Raw genomic sequence first — 15,235 nt, 5'->3', positions numbered from 1 at the left:
TCTTTTATTTTTTTCTTTCTTTTGGTACTAGGGATGAACCCCGGGACATTGTACCTCTAATCCTCCCTCTACTTTTATCATTAAATTTGGAAACAGGGTCTTGCTAAGTTGCTGAGGCCAGCCTCAAGCCTGTAATCTTCCTATTTTAGCCTCCTAAATACTGGGATTACAGGTGTGGACCACCATGCCCGGCTTGGCTCCTCTTCTTTAAAAACAATTATTATGCTAAGATTTCCTCTTTGAAGAAACACCCATATTCTCCCTAATGCCATGTACGTCCTGGTTCTGTCCTGCGTGTCTGTTGCGATTTCTTTCAGTAAAAAGTCACTATTCTAAGGCGGGGACAGAATTCAACAGAGTTAACATCATTTTCTGGGCTCTGGCACAGGGGCGGCCTTAGGCAGTTGCTGTGACGAGGGAGCTGCACTTTATGGTCACCCCCTTCATGCAGACCAGGGGGATTGTAGCAAAGGGCCTCCTGGGGGCGTCTCTTGTGACTTTCGTGACCCTTCGGGGAAGCAGTGCTCTCTGCGCCAGGAGGTCCAGGGCCCGGGAGCTGTCGGGGAGGTGGGAATGGGGCTCTGGCTTGGGCATCAGGCAACCTCACATCCCGGACATTTCCTGGCTGGCTTGGAGCGAGTTACTCAACCTTGCCAAACCTCCAAGATTTTCCTCTCTGGAGCGGGGAGGACAGCACCACCCGCTCGGTGGGGCGGTGTGAGGACCGAAGGGGGCGTAGTTCGGGCACGGCGCCCGCGGCGAGCCCCCCGCGCCTAGGGCTGCCCGGGGTCGCGCGGGCCGCGCATGCGCACCGGGCGGCCAGGTGAGCGGGGGGCGGGCGCCGCGCACCTGGGCCCGCGCCTCGGGGGTCGGGGGTGAGCGGGCGCCGCGGAGGCGGGGTCGGGGGCGCGGGCTGGCCCGCGGGGATGGGGCGCGAGGCCGGCGGCGGGGAGCGCGCCCCGCCGGGTCCAGGCCGGGGTCCGCGGCGCCGCGGGGCGGGCGGGCGCGCGCGCGGGCGGGGGAGCGCGGAGGGAGCGAAGTCTCGCGAGATCTCGCGCGGCGGCGGTGGCGGCGGCGGCGGCGGCGGCCCGGGAGGTGAGTGAGCGGCGGCGGCGGCGGCGGCGGCGGCGGGCGTTGCGGGCTGGGGCGGGCGAGCGCGGCGGGGGGCGAGCCCGGGCGTCCTCGGCGGCCACTGCGCTGCCGCCCGGTGCGGGGCGCGCCGTCCCGGGAGCCGCGCGGGTGGGGCGGGGCGCCGCGGCCGCCGTCTCCGCGCCCGGGCGCGGCCCCGGCCTGCCTCAGTTTCCCCGCGCACGCGGGGCTGCACGGGGAGGGGCGCCCCGGCCCGGAGTCGCCGCGCGGGCGGCCGTCCGCAGGCAGCGCCGACGCCCCTGCCTCGCCCCGGCCCCGGCCCGCCGCCCGCGGGCGCGTCCTGGGGCCGCGGAGGGGCTGCGGAGGCCGGGTCCGCGACCCCCATAAAAGGGGCTGCAGCCCGGGCCAGAGCCGGGACGGGCTGGCTTCGCTCGGCTTTTGTCCGGCTCCCGGAGCTCCCACATCCGAAACCGGCCGAGACCCATTTGTTTGGCCCCGAGTGCGAGTCCGAGGTGGACTTGGAGCGAGGGGCGTGCGCCGGGGGTGGGGTGTCCGGCCCCAGCACAGTGGAGATTGGAGCCCAAGGCTTGCCTGGGGCCGAGGAAAGTTTGATCCGGTGGAGCACGTGATTGCAGCCTCTGGGACCTCAGAGTCAGGCCCTTCTCCTTCTGGCAGAGCTGTGGGAAGCCCACTTTGCCACTGTGACCTGAAATTCACGGATAGGATAACCTCCCTCCACACGTCACTCCAGTCGGGACGGTGCTTCCCTTGAAAAGTAAGGGGGTAAATAAAGGCGGACCAGTATCCGACAGACCTGGCACGGCGACTGAGCAGAAGATAGCAGAAGCAAAGTGTTTGCACCTGCTTCTCCTGGAAAAGTCAATGAAGTTACCGGGGGCGATTTCAAAGGAAAAAATCAAGGTGGACTTAAAGATGGGCACTGGGAGGAGCACCTAGTGTTGGGATCCCCTATTTACGCCAATAAAAAAAAAAGAGAGAAACTACCTCAGTCAACACACATACTATACCCAGTCCATGGATGCCTTATTTTCACACTCTATGGTGGCACATCTTTTGTGTCACAAACTTTGAGGTATTTCTAAAGCACAGTAACAGAGTCCTCTTGTGTGTCATTAGTATTAAGAAGATTGAAAGTTTGGGGCTCAATACAGATATCTCAGGATTATGATGTTTATGTGCTATCTCATACTCTTGATAGGTCTGCTAATACGATGGCCTAGCATTATGATATTGGAATTTATGTGAACCAGGTATAGTGTGAGATACCAAGCACTAATTTTAGACAGTTTCCTTATTGTTGAAACTTTCCCCATTAGTTTCTCCTACATAATTGGAGCTGGGAGGGGGTGTTTTCCCATAATACCTTGGAAACACTTTTCAATATTGTGTCCTAAAGTAATGCTAATTTAAAGTGTGTTTTATACAACCAGATTGACAGCCACACTCCTGGGACCAGGGTGAATCTTGATTATACGGCTCCATTGCATCCAAGCCTTGTGTGGAGTCTAGATCCTGCCTCCCAGGCACTAAAGCTCCATGGTGTGGCCCAAGCTCTTTGCTAACTAAAAATGTCCTTTAGGATCAGCTCTGCCCCCTTGAGAACCACTGGAGAACAGTGTCCATTTATCTAATCAGTTATACTAAGAAAGGGAACAAAATTTAACTGACAATTTTTGCTAGGACACAGTTTGTTTTTATTATTATTATTATTTTTCCTGAAGCATCTGACATGTAAAAAAGATAGGCTCTTGGTTAGGGACACTTCGTTGATTAGAGTCTCAGGAGGCAAGGTTAGCACCTGCCGGTTTGGAACTTTTTCTGTGTTTAATGGGAATTTTTGTTAGAAATGTTGCCAACTAAACATTCCAGCCACTTAGCAGTTTGATGGGAGGATGACAGCAGTAATATGTACAGAAAGGTTTGGGTTAAGTAAAATATAAACTAATCACTTTTATTGGGGGGTGGTATTGGGGATTGAACCCAGGGGTATTCTACCTCTGAGCTGTACCTCAGCCCTATTTTATTTTATTTTTTTTAAATAGAATCTCACTAAGTTGTGAAGGATGTCACTAAGGCTGGCAGTAAACAAGTAATTCTCCTGCCTCAGCCTCCCAGGTACTGGGATTACAAGTGTGTGCCGCCACTCCCAGCTGTAATTACTCTTAAACAACCTTTTCTACTTACTAGAATCAGATGTACTCAAATGTGGGAACTAAAATTTACTATAATCACTTATACCGATCCTCATAATATGGTTTATTAGAAATTGTCTTTTCAGGTGGGTGTGATGACACACACTTGTAATCCCAGCATTTGGGAGGCTAAAACTGGAGGATTGCGGTTCACGGACAGCCTCAGCTACTTAGGCCCTGTGCAACTCAGTGAGACCTTCTTTCAAAAAATAAGACTAAAAAATAAATAAATAAAATAGGGCTGGGGTGTAGCTCAGAGGTAGAATGCCCCTGGGAAAGAAATGTCTTTTCATTTGAAATCTCCTAGTCTTGCTTCTTAAGGAGAAATTGAAATTGAGTTCAGAAAGTTCAGCTAGTACTATTTTATACCTACCATGTAGCATAAATTTCTCCAATTTGTTTAAATCTAAAAATTATATATATATATATATATATATATATTTTTTTTTTTTTGCCTTTTTTGGGGGGGTGACTTTGGGGATAGAACCCAGGGGCATTTTACCTCCAAGCTACACCTCCAGCCCTATTATTTATTTATTTATTATTATTTTTTTTATTTATATTTCTATTTTGGTGGTACTGGGGATGGAACACTTATCCTCTGGGCTACACTCCCAGACCTGTTTTATATTTTTATTTGGAAACAGGGTCTCTTAAGCCAGCGAGGCTGGCTTCGAACCTGCGTGATCCTCCTGTCTCCGCCTAAGTGCAGGGATTACAAGTGTCTGCCACCACCACGCCTGGCTATTTTGAAACAAAATCTCACTAATTTTCAGAAGGCCTAACTTAATAGCCAAGCCTGTCCTAGAACTATGATTCTCCTGTCTCAGCCTCCCAAGTACTGGGATTACAAGTGTGCGCCACCACACCCAGCTTATTTATTTATTTATTTTAAATAGGTAAATTGCTTCTTGCTGTGAGGTGGTGGTATTGCTTGGCGCTTTTAAAAGGTGCTATGGAAACAATGTAAGTAAAGACTTATCACAGTAGGACATACTTCATATTGTCTAAAGATAGATATGTTGAATTTTAAGTGGGAAAGTCATCCAAATTGAAATTTGTTTCCTTGAGCAAGCAGTATCATGGTCCAGGGCAAATTAGATCAGTACTGTTTTAAAATCATCCCTAGTACTGCAAAAAAAAAAAAAATATATATATATATATATATATTATTATTTTTTAATAGTCACTTCTTAAGAGAGTTAAATAATTATGAATTACAAAGACGTTGAAAATGTTTCTGTTTTCTAGGCATGGGGGACATTGCCACATGGATAAACCATGCATGCTTTTGTGGAGTTTTACATCTGAGAGACACAAGATGTGAGCTAAAATGAAAATGAATAACATACACATATTTCTATGATTTATAACTAAGGTATTTCATTGACTTAAGGTGCACATCTCAGATGGAGTGGCGTCTTAACATTGGCATGTTTTGGTTTAATTGGCAGTTTTTCTTCTTTCTGAGTGGTACGTAAAACAAAAGTGTGTCTTAAAAGTGATGGAGTCTTAGCCAGGTGCAATGGCGCATGCCTTTAATCCCAGTATTTAGGAGGCTGGCATAGTAAGATCACAGGTTTAGGTCAGTACCTGCTAACTTGGTGAGACCTTGTTTCAAAATAAAAAGTAGAGTAGGGCTGAGGGTGAAGCTCAGAGGTAGAATACCCCTGAGCTCAATCTCTAGTACCACAAAACAAAACACATCTTAGAAGCACATACACACACACACACACACACACACACACACACACACATACACACACATATATACATATATATGCTTAACATATATATAGCTTATATTTAATAGCTTATATGTATATTTAATAGCACTAGCACACACACACACATACAAATATATATACACTGACAATGTGTATCGGGACATCGATTCATTTTTAACACTTAAAAATTTTATCCAGGGCCGGGCGTGGTGGCGCACGCTTGTAATCCCCACGCTTGGGAGGCAGAGACAGGAGGATCGCGCAGGTTCGAAGCCAGCCGCGTGCACTGGCTTAGGAGACCCTGTTTCCAAATAAAAAATGTACAAATAGGTCTGGGAGTGTAGCCCGGAGGTAGAAGGGCTTCCAAAGGGTAACTTGTAAAATGAACATACATAACATTTCTAGATTCTTCCTTTTTTTTTTTTTTTTGGTGGTACTGGGGTTCCTGGAAGCCCTTCTACCTCCGGGCTACACTCCCAGACCTATTTTATATTTTTGAAACAGGGTCTCTTACGCCAGTGCGGCTGGCTTCGAACCTGCGCGATCCTCCTGTCTCACCTCCCAAGCGCGGGGATTACAAGCATGCGCCACCACGCTCGGCCTCGATTCTTCCATTTGAACTAGAATTCTTTTTTCCTGTAGAGATCTTTCTCCCCATGTGAAACAAATGAAAGATCAAATGATTGTAAATATAAGTACTAATTTAAAAAGAAAGGGTTTAGGAGCCAGGCAGGGTGGCGCACATTTGTAATCCCAGCATTTGGGAGGCTGAGACTGGAGGATCACTGTTCAAGGTCAGCCTCAGTTATTACTTAGTGAGGCTCTTTGAAATTCCATGAGACCTTGTTTCAAAATAAAGAATAAAAAAGTAGGGCTGGGGGTGTAATTTGAAGGTAGAATGCCCCTGGGTTCCATCCTCAATACCACACACACACAAAAAAAAAAAAAAAAAAAAAAAAAAAGAGAGAGAAAGAAAAGGTTTTAAAAAAACAAAAACAAAGACTTGGTGTTTCTTCTTGGAGAGCAGATGGTACGGTTAATGTATTGAGGTACACTTGCTCAGATAACATAGGCAAGCATTTGTTTGAATGTGGATTATTTTTGTCTTCTTTTTTGTTTCTTTGTTTTGTGGTCCCATTTTGGAGGCTTACAGGTCCACTTATAAAATGAAAGTTTTTTCAAATGGTATATCCTAAATTTGACTTTCAGTTATTCATAGTTTTTTTAATAAGATATATTTGAAAATATTTACTCTGTATAAAGTACACAGTTTATGTGGAAAACGAGTGGTATGGTACCTCCTAGCCAGGAGCTCTTGGAAGGGCCTTTTCCATCTGCTGCTGGAGGCAGCCTTCAGGGGAGCGTGCCTTCCGGAAGGCTGCAACCTTTTTCCTCTAGAGAGCTGCAGCTTCCCTTATCAAAGCGTGCTGCCCAAGCCTGCAGCACAGAAGCATCCCGGAGCTTGCTTGACAGCTACAGAACACTCGTTCAGTGCCGTGTTGGTTTAACTAGCTAGACCCTACTGGTGAATATATTTTCTCCAGTCCTTTACAGTCACAGACAACACTGGTAAACAAAGTTATCTACATATCATTTTATACTTGTGCAGGTATATATAAGAAATTCATTCCTAGATGAGAATTGCTGGGTCAGTGGGCAGTGAATTTATAATTAAAAAAAAAAACAGGATTGAACCCAGGGATATTCTACCTCTGAGCTAAAATATCAGCTCTTTTGATTTTGAAATAGGGTCTTCCTAAGTTGCTGAGGGGGCTCCCCAAGTTGCTGAGGCTGGCCTTGAACCTCCCATTCTCTTGTCTTAGCCTCCTAAGAACTGGAATTACAGGAGTGTGCCACCACACCTGGCTTGCATTTATAATTTTGATAAATGCTTCCCTTCTTCAGTATTGTACCACTTTGAACTCCCACAGGTACAGCCATTCCCTGTTATCCATGGAGGATTGGTTGTAGCCATGGAGGATTTTTAATCCACGACCCCTTTGTGGATTAAAAAAAAAAAATTCAGGTATGCTTGAGTCTTTTATGTAAAATGGCACAGTGTTTGCACATAACCTATGCATGTCCTCCCAAGTACTAAAACATCTCTAGACTGCTGATAAGACCTGATACAATGTAAGTACTGTGAGAGTAGTTGTTAAACTGTATGGTTTAGTGAATAATGATGACAGAAATGATGTGTTCAGTAGAGACATTAAAAACATATTTTCAAGTTGGGTGTGATAGTCTGTACTTGTAATCCCAGGATTTGGGAGCCTGAAACAGGAGGGTCACAGGTTCCAAGCCAGTTTCACCAACTGAACAAGGCTCTCAGCAGCCTAGTCAGACCCTGTTCCCCAAAAAGAAATAAAATCGGGCTTGGGTTGCAGCTTGGAGGTGGACTCCTCTGGGTTCAATCCCTAGTACCACCCCCCAAAACATTACAAAATATTTTCAACCTCCAGCTGGTAAAATCCAGAGATGAACACCACAGATAGAGGGGCCAAGGGTCAGGGGTGAGAGAGAGTACCTGTTTCTCAGGGGCCAACAAACATCTTACCAGCCTTTGCATTCCTGACAGCTTGAGAGGAGAGCCTCGCAGTTGACATAGTGTGCGGCTTTTGTTATAACAGGCTGAGCAGTGTTTTGTCTGCTTTTAGGCCAGTCCTGTTTCTTTTCTACAGACTCTCTCCTCGTGTCCGCACCTTTCTCATTTGGAGTACTTTTTTTTTTTTACCATTTTCTAGGGTTTTATAAATTGGCGAGGTCATCCCTTTGTGATATGTCACAGTATCTACCAGTTTGTCACTGCTTATTACTTGCCTTCATGTACTTTGGTATACAGAAGCCTTAATTTTTTAAAATTTTCTTTAAAGTTTTTATTATCTGGAGTTTAAGTCAGTGAAAGGCTTATGAGATTTTTAGAATTTTCCAAGTCTTCTTTTAGTACTTTTACGCTTCAGTCTTTGAACCATTTAGGATTTCTTGTGGCATTCAATAATAGGTTTAGCGTTCTTTTTCCATGTGGCTACCAGTTATTTTTACCCACTCATTCCAGATCCCATCTTTGAATATATTTTTATTGTGAACTTCTGGATGTATTGGGGTACATCTCTGGAATTTAGTTTTTCTACTCATATACCAGTACTGCACTATTGTCCTTATAAAATGCTTTAATATTTTTAAAAATTATTTTCCCCTGCCAGGTGTGGTGCGCACGCTTGTAATCCCCGATCTTGGGAGACTGAGACAGGAAGATCGCGCAGGTTCGAAGCCAGCCTCAGCTACTTAGTGAGGCTCTCAGCAACTTAGTGAGACCCTGTTTCCAAATAAAATATACTAAAAAAAAAAAGTCTGGGAGTATAGCCCGGAGGTAGAGAGCCCCTGGGTTCCACCCCCAGTACCACACACACACACACACACACACACACACACACACACACACATATGCTCCCCTTGTTGCTCTTCATTTTCCTGGCAAGTCTCACTTGTTTGTTTTTCCATGAGTACTTCAGAACTGTTTTGTCTGCTTTCAGGAAAATGAAAACCTAAAAAAATTTGAGATCGTATTAAATGTATAAACTTACACTTGGCTTCTCCGAGCCTCAGTTCCTGAATCTGCAAAAGGAACAGCACTGTCTTTGTCAGAATGTTGGGAAAATTAAAAGGGAAAACAGGAGCAGCTCACCACTTGATTATCTGTTCTCCCTGAGGTGGCTCTCTTTTCCTTCTCTTACCCCTCTTGCTTTTGAGAAAAAGATGAAAGCAGTAAAAAGTTATTAGGATTGAAATTAAACTAAACTCTAATTTGAACAGGTAACCAGCATTTTTTTTCTTCAGTATTGGGGGTGGAACCCAGGTGCATTCCACCTCCAAGCTACACCCCAGCCCTATTTTTTATTCTTTATTTTGAAGCAGGGTCTCACTGAGTTGCAGAGGGCCTCACTAAGTAGCTGAGGCTGGCCGTGAACCGCGATCCTCCGGCCTCAGCCTCCCGAGTGCTGGGATGACAAGCGGGCGCCACCACGCCTTGCATAGTAGCTGGCATATTTGAGAACACTCTCAGCCTGGAGTTCCAGGCCCCACTCCTTGCTGGCCTTGCTGTTCATCTCTCTGTTGAATGCACTTTAATGACAGTGCTGCTTCACAGTCCTCAATGGCCCTGTGTTTGGTGTGACACCAACACTTCACCCAGAATGTTTTACCACCCAGTGCCACCAGCTCAGATGGGTACTGCCCAACACAGTTAAAAACTGGCATCTGTCATCTTCAGTACCTCGTCTGTGTTGTGGCGTGGGCCTTGATACACCAGAAACTGAAGAAAGACTTCCCAGGTCCCAGCAAATGTCTGATGACAAATGCAGTCAGCGGCTTGTTCAGCGAATGAAGAATTGGCAGCTGGGCGTGGTGGCGCACGCTTGTGATCCCAGCATTTGAGAGGCTGAGGCAGGAGGATCTCAGTTAGTGGCCAGCCTCTACTACTTAGTGAGGCCCTTTGCAACTCATTGAGACCGTGTTTCAAAATAAAAAGAATAAAAAATAGGGCTGAGGTTGTAGTTCAGAGGTAGAATGCTCCTGGGTTCCATCCTCAGTACCAAAAAAAAAAAAAAAAATTGACTTTGATTTTTTGATCTTTCTTTTGCTTTATATTGTCACCCATGCACTGCTATCCTCTAGAATACAAGAAGTATGCCCCTTTTATTCTAATAAACATTTGATTGGATACTAATATTTTTATTTATAAAAATGGTGTTGGTGCATTGTAGTCATATATCTTAATGGGGTACAGGATGGTAGAGGCACACATGCAGTCAGTCAGCCTTCCCCAGTTCCCACCCCCTTCCCTCCTCCTCTCTTTGGCGCAGTGACTGATATGTTTATGAATGTGCATCATGTCCATTGAGGCATTCCTGTCCCCCGTCTTATCTCCCTCAGGTCACCTGATTTGTTCATCTATGGTTTCTCCTTCTAGAGTTCCTCCTATGAGCACTCCTTTTTAATAATAGTAATAATAAGTGTAATAAATAGCGGTGGAGGCGAGAGGCAGATTTTCTCTTACATGAGAGGCTATAATAAAAACATTGAACATTTCTTAGGTTCCGAGACCTGTCCCTGAGGTGGATTCTCTCGCGGCCTCTTATGGGGCACTGTGTATTTCCGTGGGAGGCGTGTGCCCGAGGGCACAGCTGGCAGCGGCAGGGCGGGGTTCGAGCACAGCGCTGAGGGCACTGCCCGGACACCCGGCCCGCCGCTGCGCTCCAGCCAGCTTTGCTGAGTGCGGCCACGTGCGGCCCTGCAGCGCTCAGGGGTGCTCCGTGGCACTCTCGACCTTTTACTTCCCAGCCATCTCATGTGAGTAATGTCTGTGTTGTTGTTTCTGATTTATCTCAGACTTTCACATTCTCCAGGAGACTTTTTCTGACAGTCCTTGCTGTTCACATGTAGTAGATGTTGAGTAAACAGTAATTCTTATTTTATTTTTTTCCAGGTTTATAATAAAGGTGCTAAGAAAGAATGTAAGACAGGAGAATAATTAAATATTTTTACTGAGGTAAGTTTATGATTTTTAAAAAAAAATCTCTTGCAAATATTTTCTTCTTCACAATTTGCTTTCTTAAGGTATAAAGGGAAGACTGCTTTAGAAGTGTTTGAGTTCATAGACCCTCTAGGTGGTAAGGGTGCCAGGAGCGTGGGCTGTTTGAGTAAGGCCACGTGGCTTTCCCTAGTTGGCTCTAATCTTTGAATTTGCATCTTTATTATTATTATTGCGGCCCTGGAGTTGGAACCCAGGGGCATTCAGCCTCTGAGCTACTCCCCAGCCCAATTTTATGTTTATTTTGAAACAGGCTCTCACTAGGTTGCTGAGTCTCCATTCATTTTGAGGCTATCCTCGAACCTGCGAGCCTCCTGTCTCCGCCCCCCAGGCACTGGGATTACAGGCATGTGCCACCACACTCGGTTACGTTATCTTATTTTATTTATTTATTTATTTATTTATTTATTTATTTATTTTTGTGGCACTGGGGAGGGAACCCAAGGGCATTCTACCTCCGAGCTACACCCTCAGCTCTATTTCTTAGTCTTTTATTTTTGAAACAGTCTCTGCTGAGTTGTGAAGGGCCTCGCTAAGTAGCTGAGGCTGTTGCAATACTGATACTCCTGTCTTCACCTCCTGAATGCTGGGATTAGAAGGGTGCGCCCCCACACCTGGCACATTATCTCATTTTATTTTATTTTATTTTATTTTATTTTATTTTATTTTATTTTATTTTTGGTGGTACTGGGGTTGGAACCCAGGGGCTTACCTCCGGGCTATACTCCCAGACCTGTTTTATACTTTATTAGGAAACAGGGTCTCACTAAGTTGCTGAGGGCCTCACTCAGAAGCTGAGGATGGCTTCGAACCTGTGCGATCCTCCTGTCTCAGCCTCCCAAGCTCTGGATTACAAGCGTGCTCTACCACGCCCGTCTCATATCTCATTATTTTAAAGCGTGGTACTAAGCAGGCTTTCCAGCATGTCAAACCCATAAGTTGTTTGGTGATTATATATACTTGCAACATTCAGTAAACTTTTTTTGTGTGTGTGCGTGATACTGGGGGTGGAATCCAGAGGCTTTCTACCTCGGGCTATACTCCCAGACCTTTTTTATATTTTATTTGGAAACAGGGTCTTGCTAAGTTGCTGAGAGCCTCGCTAAGTAGCTGAGGCTGGCTTCAAACCCGTGCAATCCTCCTGTTTCAGCCTCCTAAGTGCGGGGATTACAAGCGTGCGCCACCACACCCGGCGTAAACATTTTATTTTTAAAGCAGGTAGTTGAAAAGATTCGAAGCCTTTTGTGAGTGTGTGTGTGTCTGTGATAGCAACACTTCTTTTTCTTAAATAAAAGTTTGTTGTGTGCATTTTTTAAATAAAAGAAAAAATTTTCATCTAAGCATAAAACAACATAATGACAAAGTAATCGCTCAACTCCTACCATCAAGAAATGACCACAGTTAGTATTTTGATAAACATACTTTAGGAATTTATCAGTGGATATAAAAGTATTTACATACATCTTTTAGATGATGATCTTTATGTATATGAAACTATGTGGTCTTTTTTTTTCCAGTACTGAGGATGGAACCCGGGGCCATTCTACCTCAGAGCTACACCTCCAGCCCTGTTTTTATTCTTTATTTTGAAGCAGGGTCTCACTGAGTTGCGGAGGGCCTCACTAAGTAGCTGAGGCTGTCCAGGAACCACGATCCTCCTGTCTCTGCCTCCCGAATGCTGGGATGACAAGTGTGCACCACCACACCCAGCTCCTCTCTGGTCTTTTTTTACGTATGTTTTGTGTATCTCTGTATGTGGCTGGAAACAGAGGTGTCTAACCACGGATGATCATTTACCACCTGCCTAACATTCCACTGCGTAGAGGCATCCTTGATTTAACCACTCCTTTGATGCCCGTATGGATTGTTTTATGTTTTTCTTCTTTGTGGATGGTGGTGTCTTGCTAATTGTATACTCCTTCATTTTATACTTCTTCATTTTTCTTTTTAGAAGCATAACCACTGGATCAAAGTTTATGCACATTCTAAATTTTGGAACTATGGCTAATCTGTTAACTGTAAAACCTACCCACTCAAAGTTCAGGAGAGTTCTGTTTTCCATACCCGTGTCCATGCTTTTTCGTTAATCTTTTAATCTTTTTCATCCAAATAGGAGATAAAATGTATATATTTTTTGAGACAGCAAAGTATTTTATTGAAGTAAACTTTTTTTTTTCAGTACTGGGGATGGAACCCAGGGGCATTCTGCCTCTGAACTACACCCCCAGCCCTAAAACTCTGATTCTAAAAGTACTCCTGGAATGTGAGGAATTACTACTAGTACTTATACAGGAATCTGAACGGAAATCAAGGCTATAACTTAGGTCTCCTGTTAGCTGCATCTGTAACAATTTTATACTAGATTTAAACAGATTTGAGAAAATTTAATGAGGGGTTTTGTGCGTTCTTAGCAGTGTATTCTATTTTAAAAGGCATAAAGTGTGACGTTTAGCCTGGCAGAGGAGGTGGTCATTTGATTGGAAAGCTGGGCCCCGAGAAGGCCCAGTCTTGTGCAGTGGCCGGGGCCTGTGAAGATGTGATGCTTGTGGTCATGGTGGAGGAGAGAACCCTTGTGTGCTAGTGTGCAGCGTGGGCGCTGGCTCCCTAGCGAGCCAGCACGCTGAGCTCACTTTAGAATCTGTGACCCGTTTGGTCTCTCCCAGGGGCACTGTTAGCTCAAAGTCTTAAGGGTGGAGTTTTGGGAAGGGGAGGGAAGAACAGTAACTTCAGGCAGCAAGTTTTCTGAGGAGCCAGATGCTTAGGGAAACTCCTTAGGGATATCCCAGAGCTCTGATTGTCCCATCCAAGGAGGAATTTTCTTCTTTCCTGACCCTGGAGGATTTGCCTAGTGTGTGTCATGATGGAAGGTTGTCTGGAGCTAGGCACAGGGAGTCTCTTGCTGCCGTCTAGATACTGTCTTTTTTTTTTTCCTTTTTCTTTTTTCTTTTGTGGTACTGGGGATGGAGCTCAAGGGCTTTCTACCTCTGAGCTATACCCCCAGACCTATATTATATTTTATTTGGAAACAGGGTTTTACTAAGTTGCTGAGAGCCTCACTAAGCTGCTGAGGCTGGCTTCAAACCTGAGATCCTCCTGTCTTAGCCTCCCAAGTACTGGGATTACAAGCATGGGCCACCACGCCTGGCTAGATACTGTCTTTAAATAGACACTCAACATGGGAATGGGGCAGGAAACCATCACCCCCCTTCTCTCTTAGCAGTGTAGTTGAAATGTCACAGATTCTCTTCTTCAGTTTGTTCAGAGAGGACGCCTTAGAGGGTTAAGTGTTTGTATGTGTTAAACCTGATACGTTTTGTTTTAAATATATTTCAGTCTGTTCTAATGTAACAAAGTTTTTCAGTCTGAACATTCTAGCAGCTATCACTCAAACATTAATTGCTGTCAGTGGGAAAGGATATCCTCCCACATCTTTTCTCAAGGGCTTGAAACCATCCCACTTCCTTTTTCTTTTACCTTAAGAACTGATTTCTGACACTTGGGAATTATAATCAGATTGCATCAATCTTTATGGAAAGGTTACCAATTATTGCAGTGCAAAATATGCATTTTCCTCTGATAGTGAGTGTTTCTCTCAGTTCAGTGCTTTTAAATACCTCTTAGGTGAATGAATGCTTTGTGCAGTGCCCTGACTTAATACTTGCTGACGGCTTTCTCACCTTCAGTTCCGTGGGGGAGGGGAGGCAGGAGGGAGACTCTTGTGCACCAGATCTTCGCAGGTTGTTGAGATGTCTGTGAGGTGGAGGATGGCTGGTCTGGATGGCCTGTGCTCAGCTGTGGCTCTGAGGTCAGTGACGGTTCTTATGGTAGGGATGTACAGTGAGCCCTCTCTGCTTTACCTCATTTTGTTCTCAGCAAGTAATAGAAGGACCCAGTGAGATCGGGGAGTTTGTCCTTGGACGTGTAGAAAGGTTAGAAAGAGCCCCCAAATAAAGCCCTGTCACTTGGATCCAGACCTCTGGCTCCAAGGCCCCGCTGTCTTCTCGTGTCTACGGAACGTGAGAGTTGTTAGAAGGTCTCCATCGTGGTAGAGCGGCCGTGCGGCTCTTCTCTCACCCCACCCACACCATCCTCTTTATTTCTGATGCTCTTCAACTTCAGCCTCTGACGCCTAGGAGCATGCCAGTGTGTCTGGCTCGTGGTGTCAATACAACGCGGGCTTGTTTAATTTAGCTGCACTCGGAGCTGGGAGGTTCAGGACTGCCAAGTACAGACAGACCTTCTGCAGGATGTTAACTTGCTTGTTTTCCTTGCTCTGCTAATAAAGAAGCTGGCAGGTTTGTGTGAGTAGAGAGGACTTGGGCTTGTTAAATCCGTGCAACCGAAGGGAAGTGAACAGTCCTCATAAACATTTTTCTTTGTGCAGTGTTGGTTCACTCCAGTCAGTACCTGCCAGCCAATGAGGATCGCTGCTCTTTTGTTCTTTGTCTTCTTGCTTTGAATTTTCTTGTGGTTGGCCAGTGTAGGGATTTATTGATAGGGAGATAAGTCATTTCCTCATTTGAACAGGCCAAGTTTTACTACGGACCGTCCTGTCGCAGGTAGCATGATTTCACCAGGCCCCACACAGTGTTACTGCGGGACTTTGTGCAGCCCAT

At 45.5% G+C, this 15,235-nt stretch overlaps 1 protein-coding gene across 1 annotated transcript in view; it reads left to right on the top strand.

Annotated features, from left to right (window-relative positions):
• Nucleotides 1-1,036: 1,036 nt before the first annotated feature.
• Nucleotides 1,037-15,235, top strand: part of MRTFB (myocardin related transcription factor B) — a gene marked incomplete at both ends in the record, with an annotated part of 185,771 nt that continues 171,572 nt past the window's right edge. Inside the window, one exon of the mRNA XM_080704641.1 lies at nucleotides 1,037-1,095. The remainder of the gene's footprint in view (nucleotides 1,096-15,235) is intronic.

This window comes from Muscardinus avellanarius (assembly GCF_963383645.1).
Source record: "Muscardinus avellanarius genome assembly, chromosome: 10".
NCBI lineage: Eukaryota > Metazoa > Chordata > Mammalia > Rodentia > Gliridae > Muscardinus > Muscardinus avellanarius.
The sequence above is the reverse complement of the archived record's forward strand: the minus strand, read 5'-3'. Positions and strand labels throughout refer to the sequence as shown.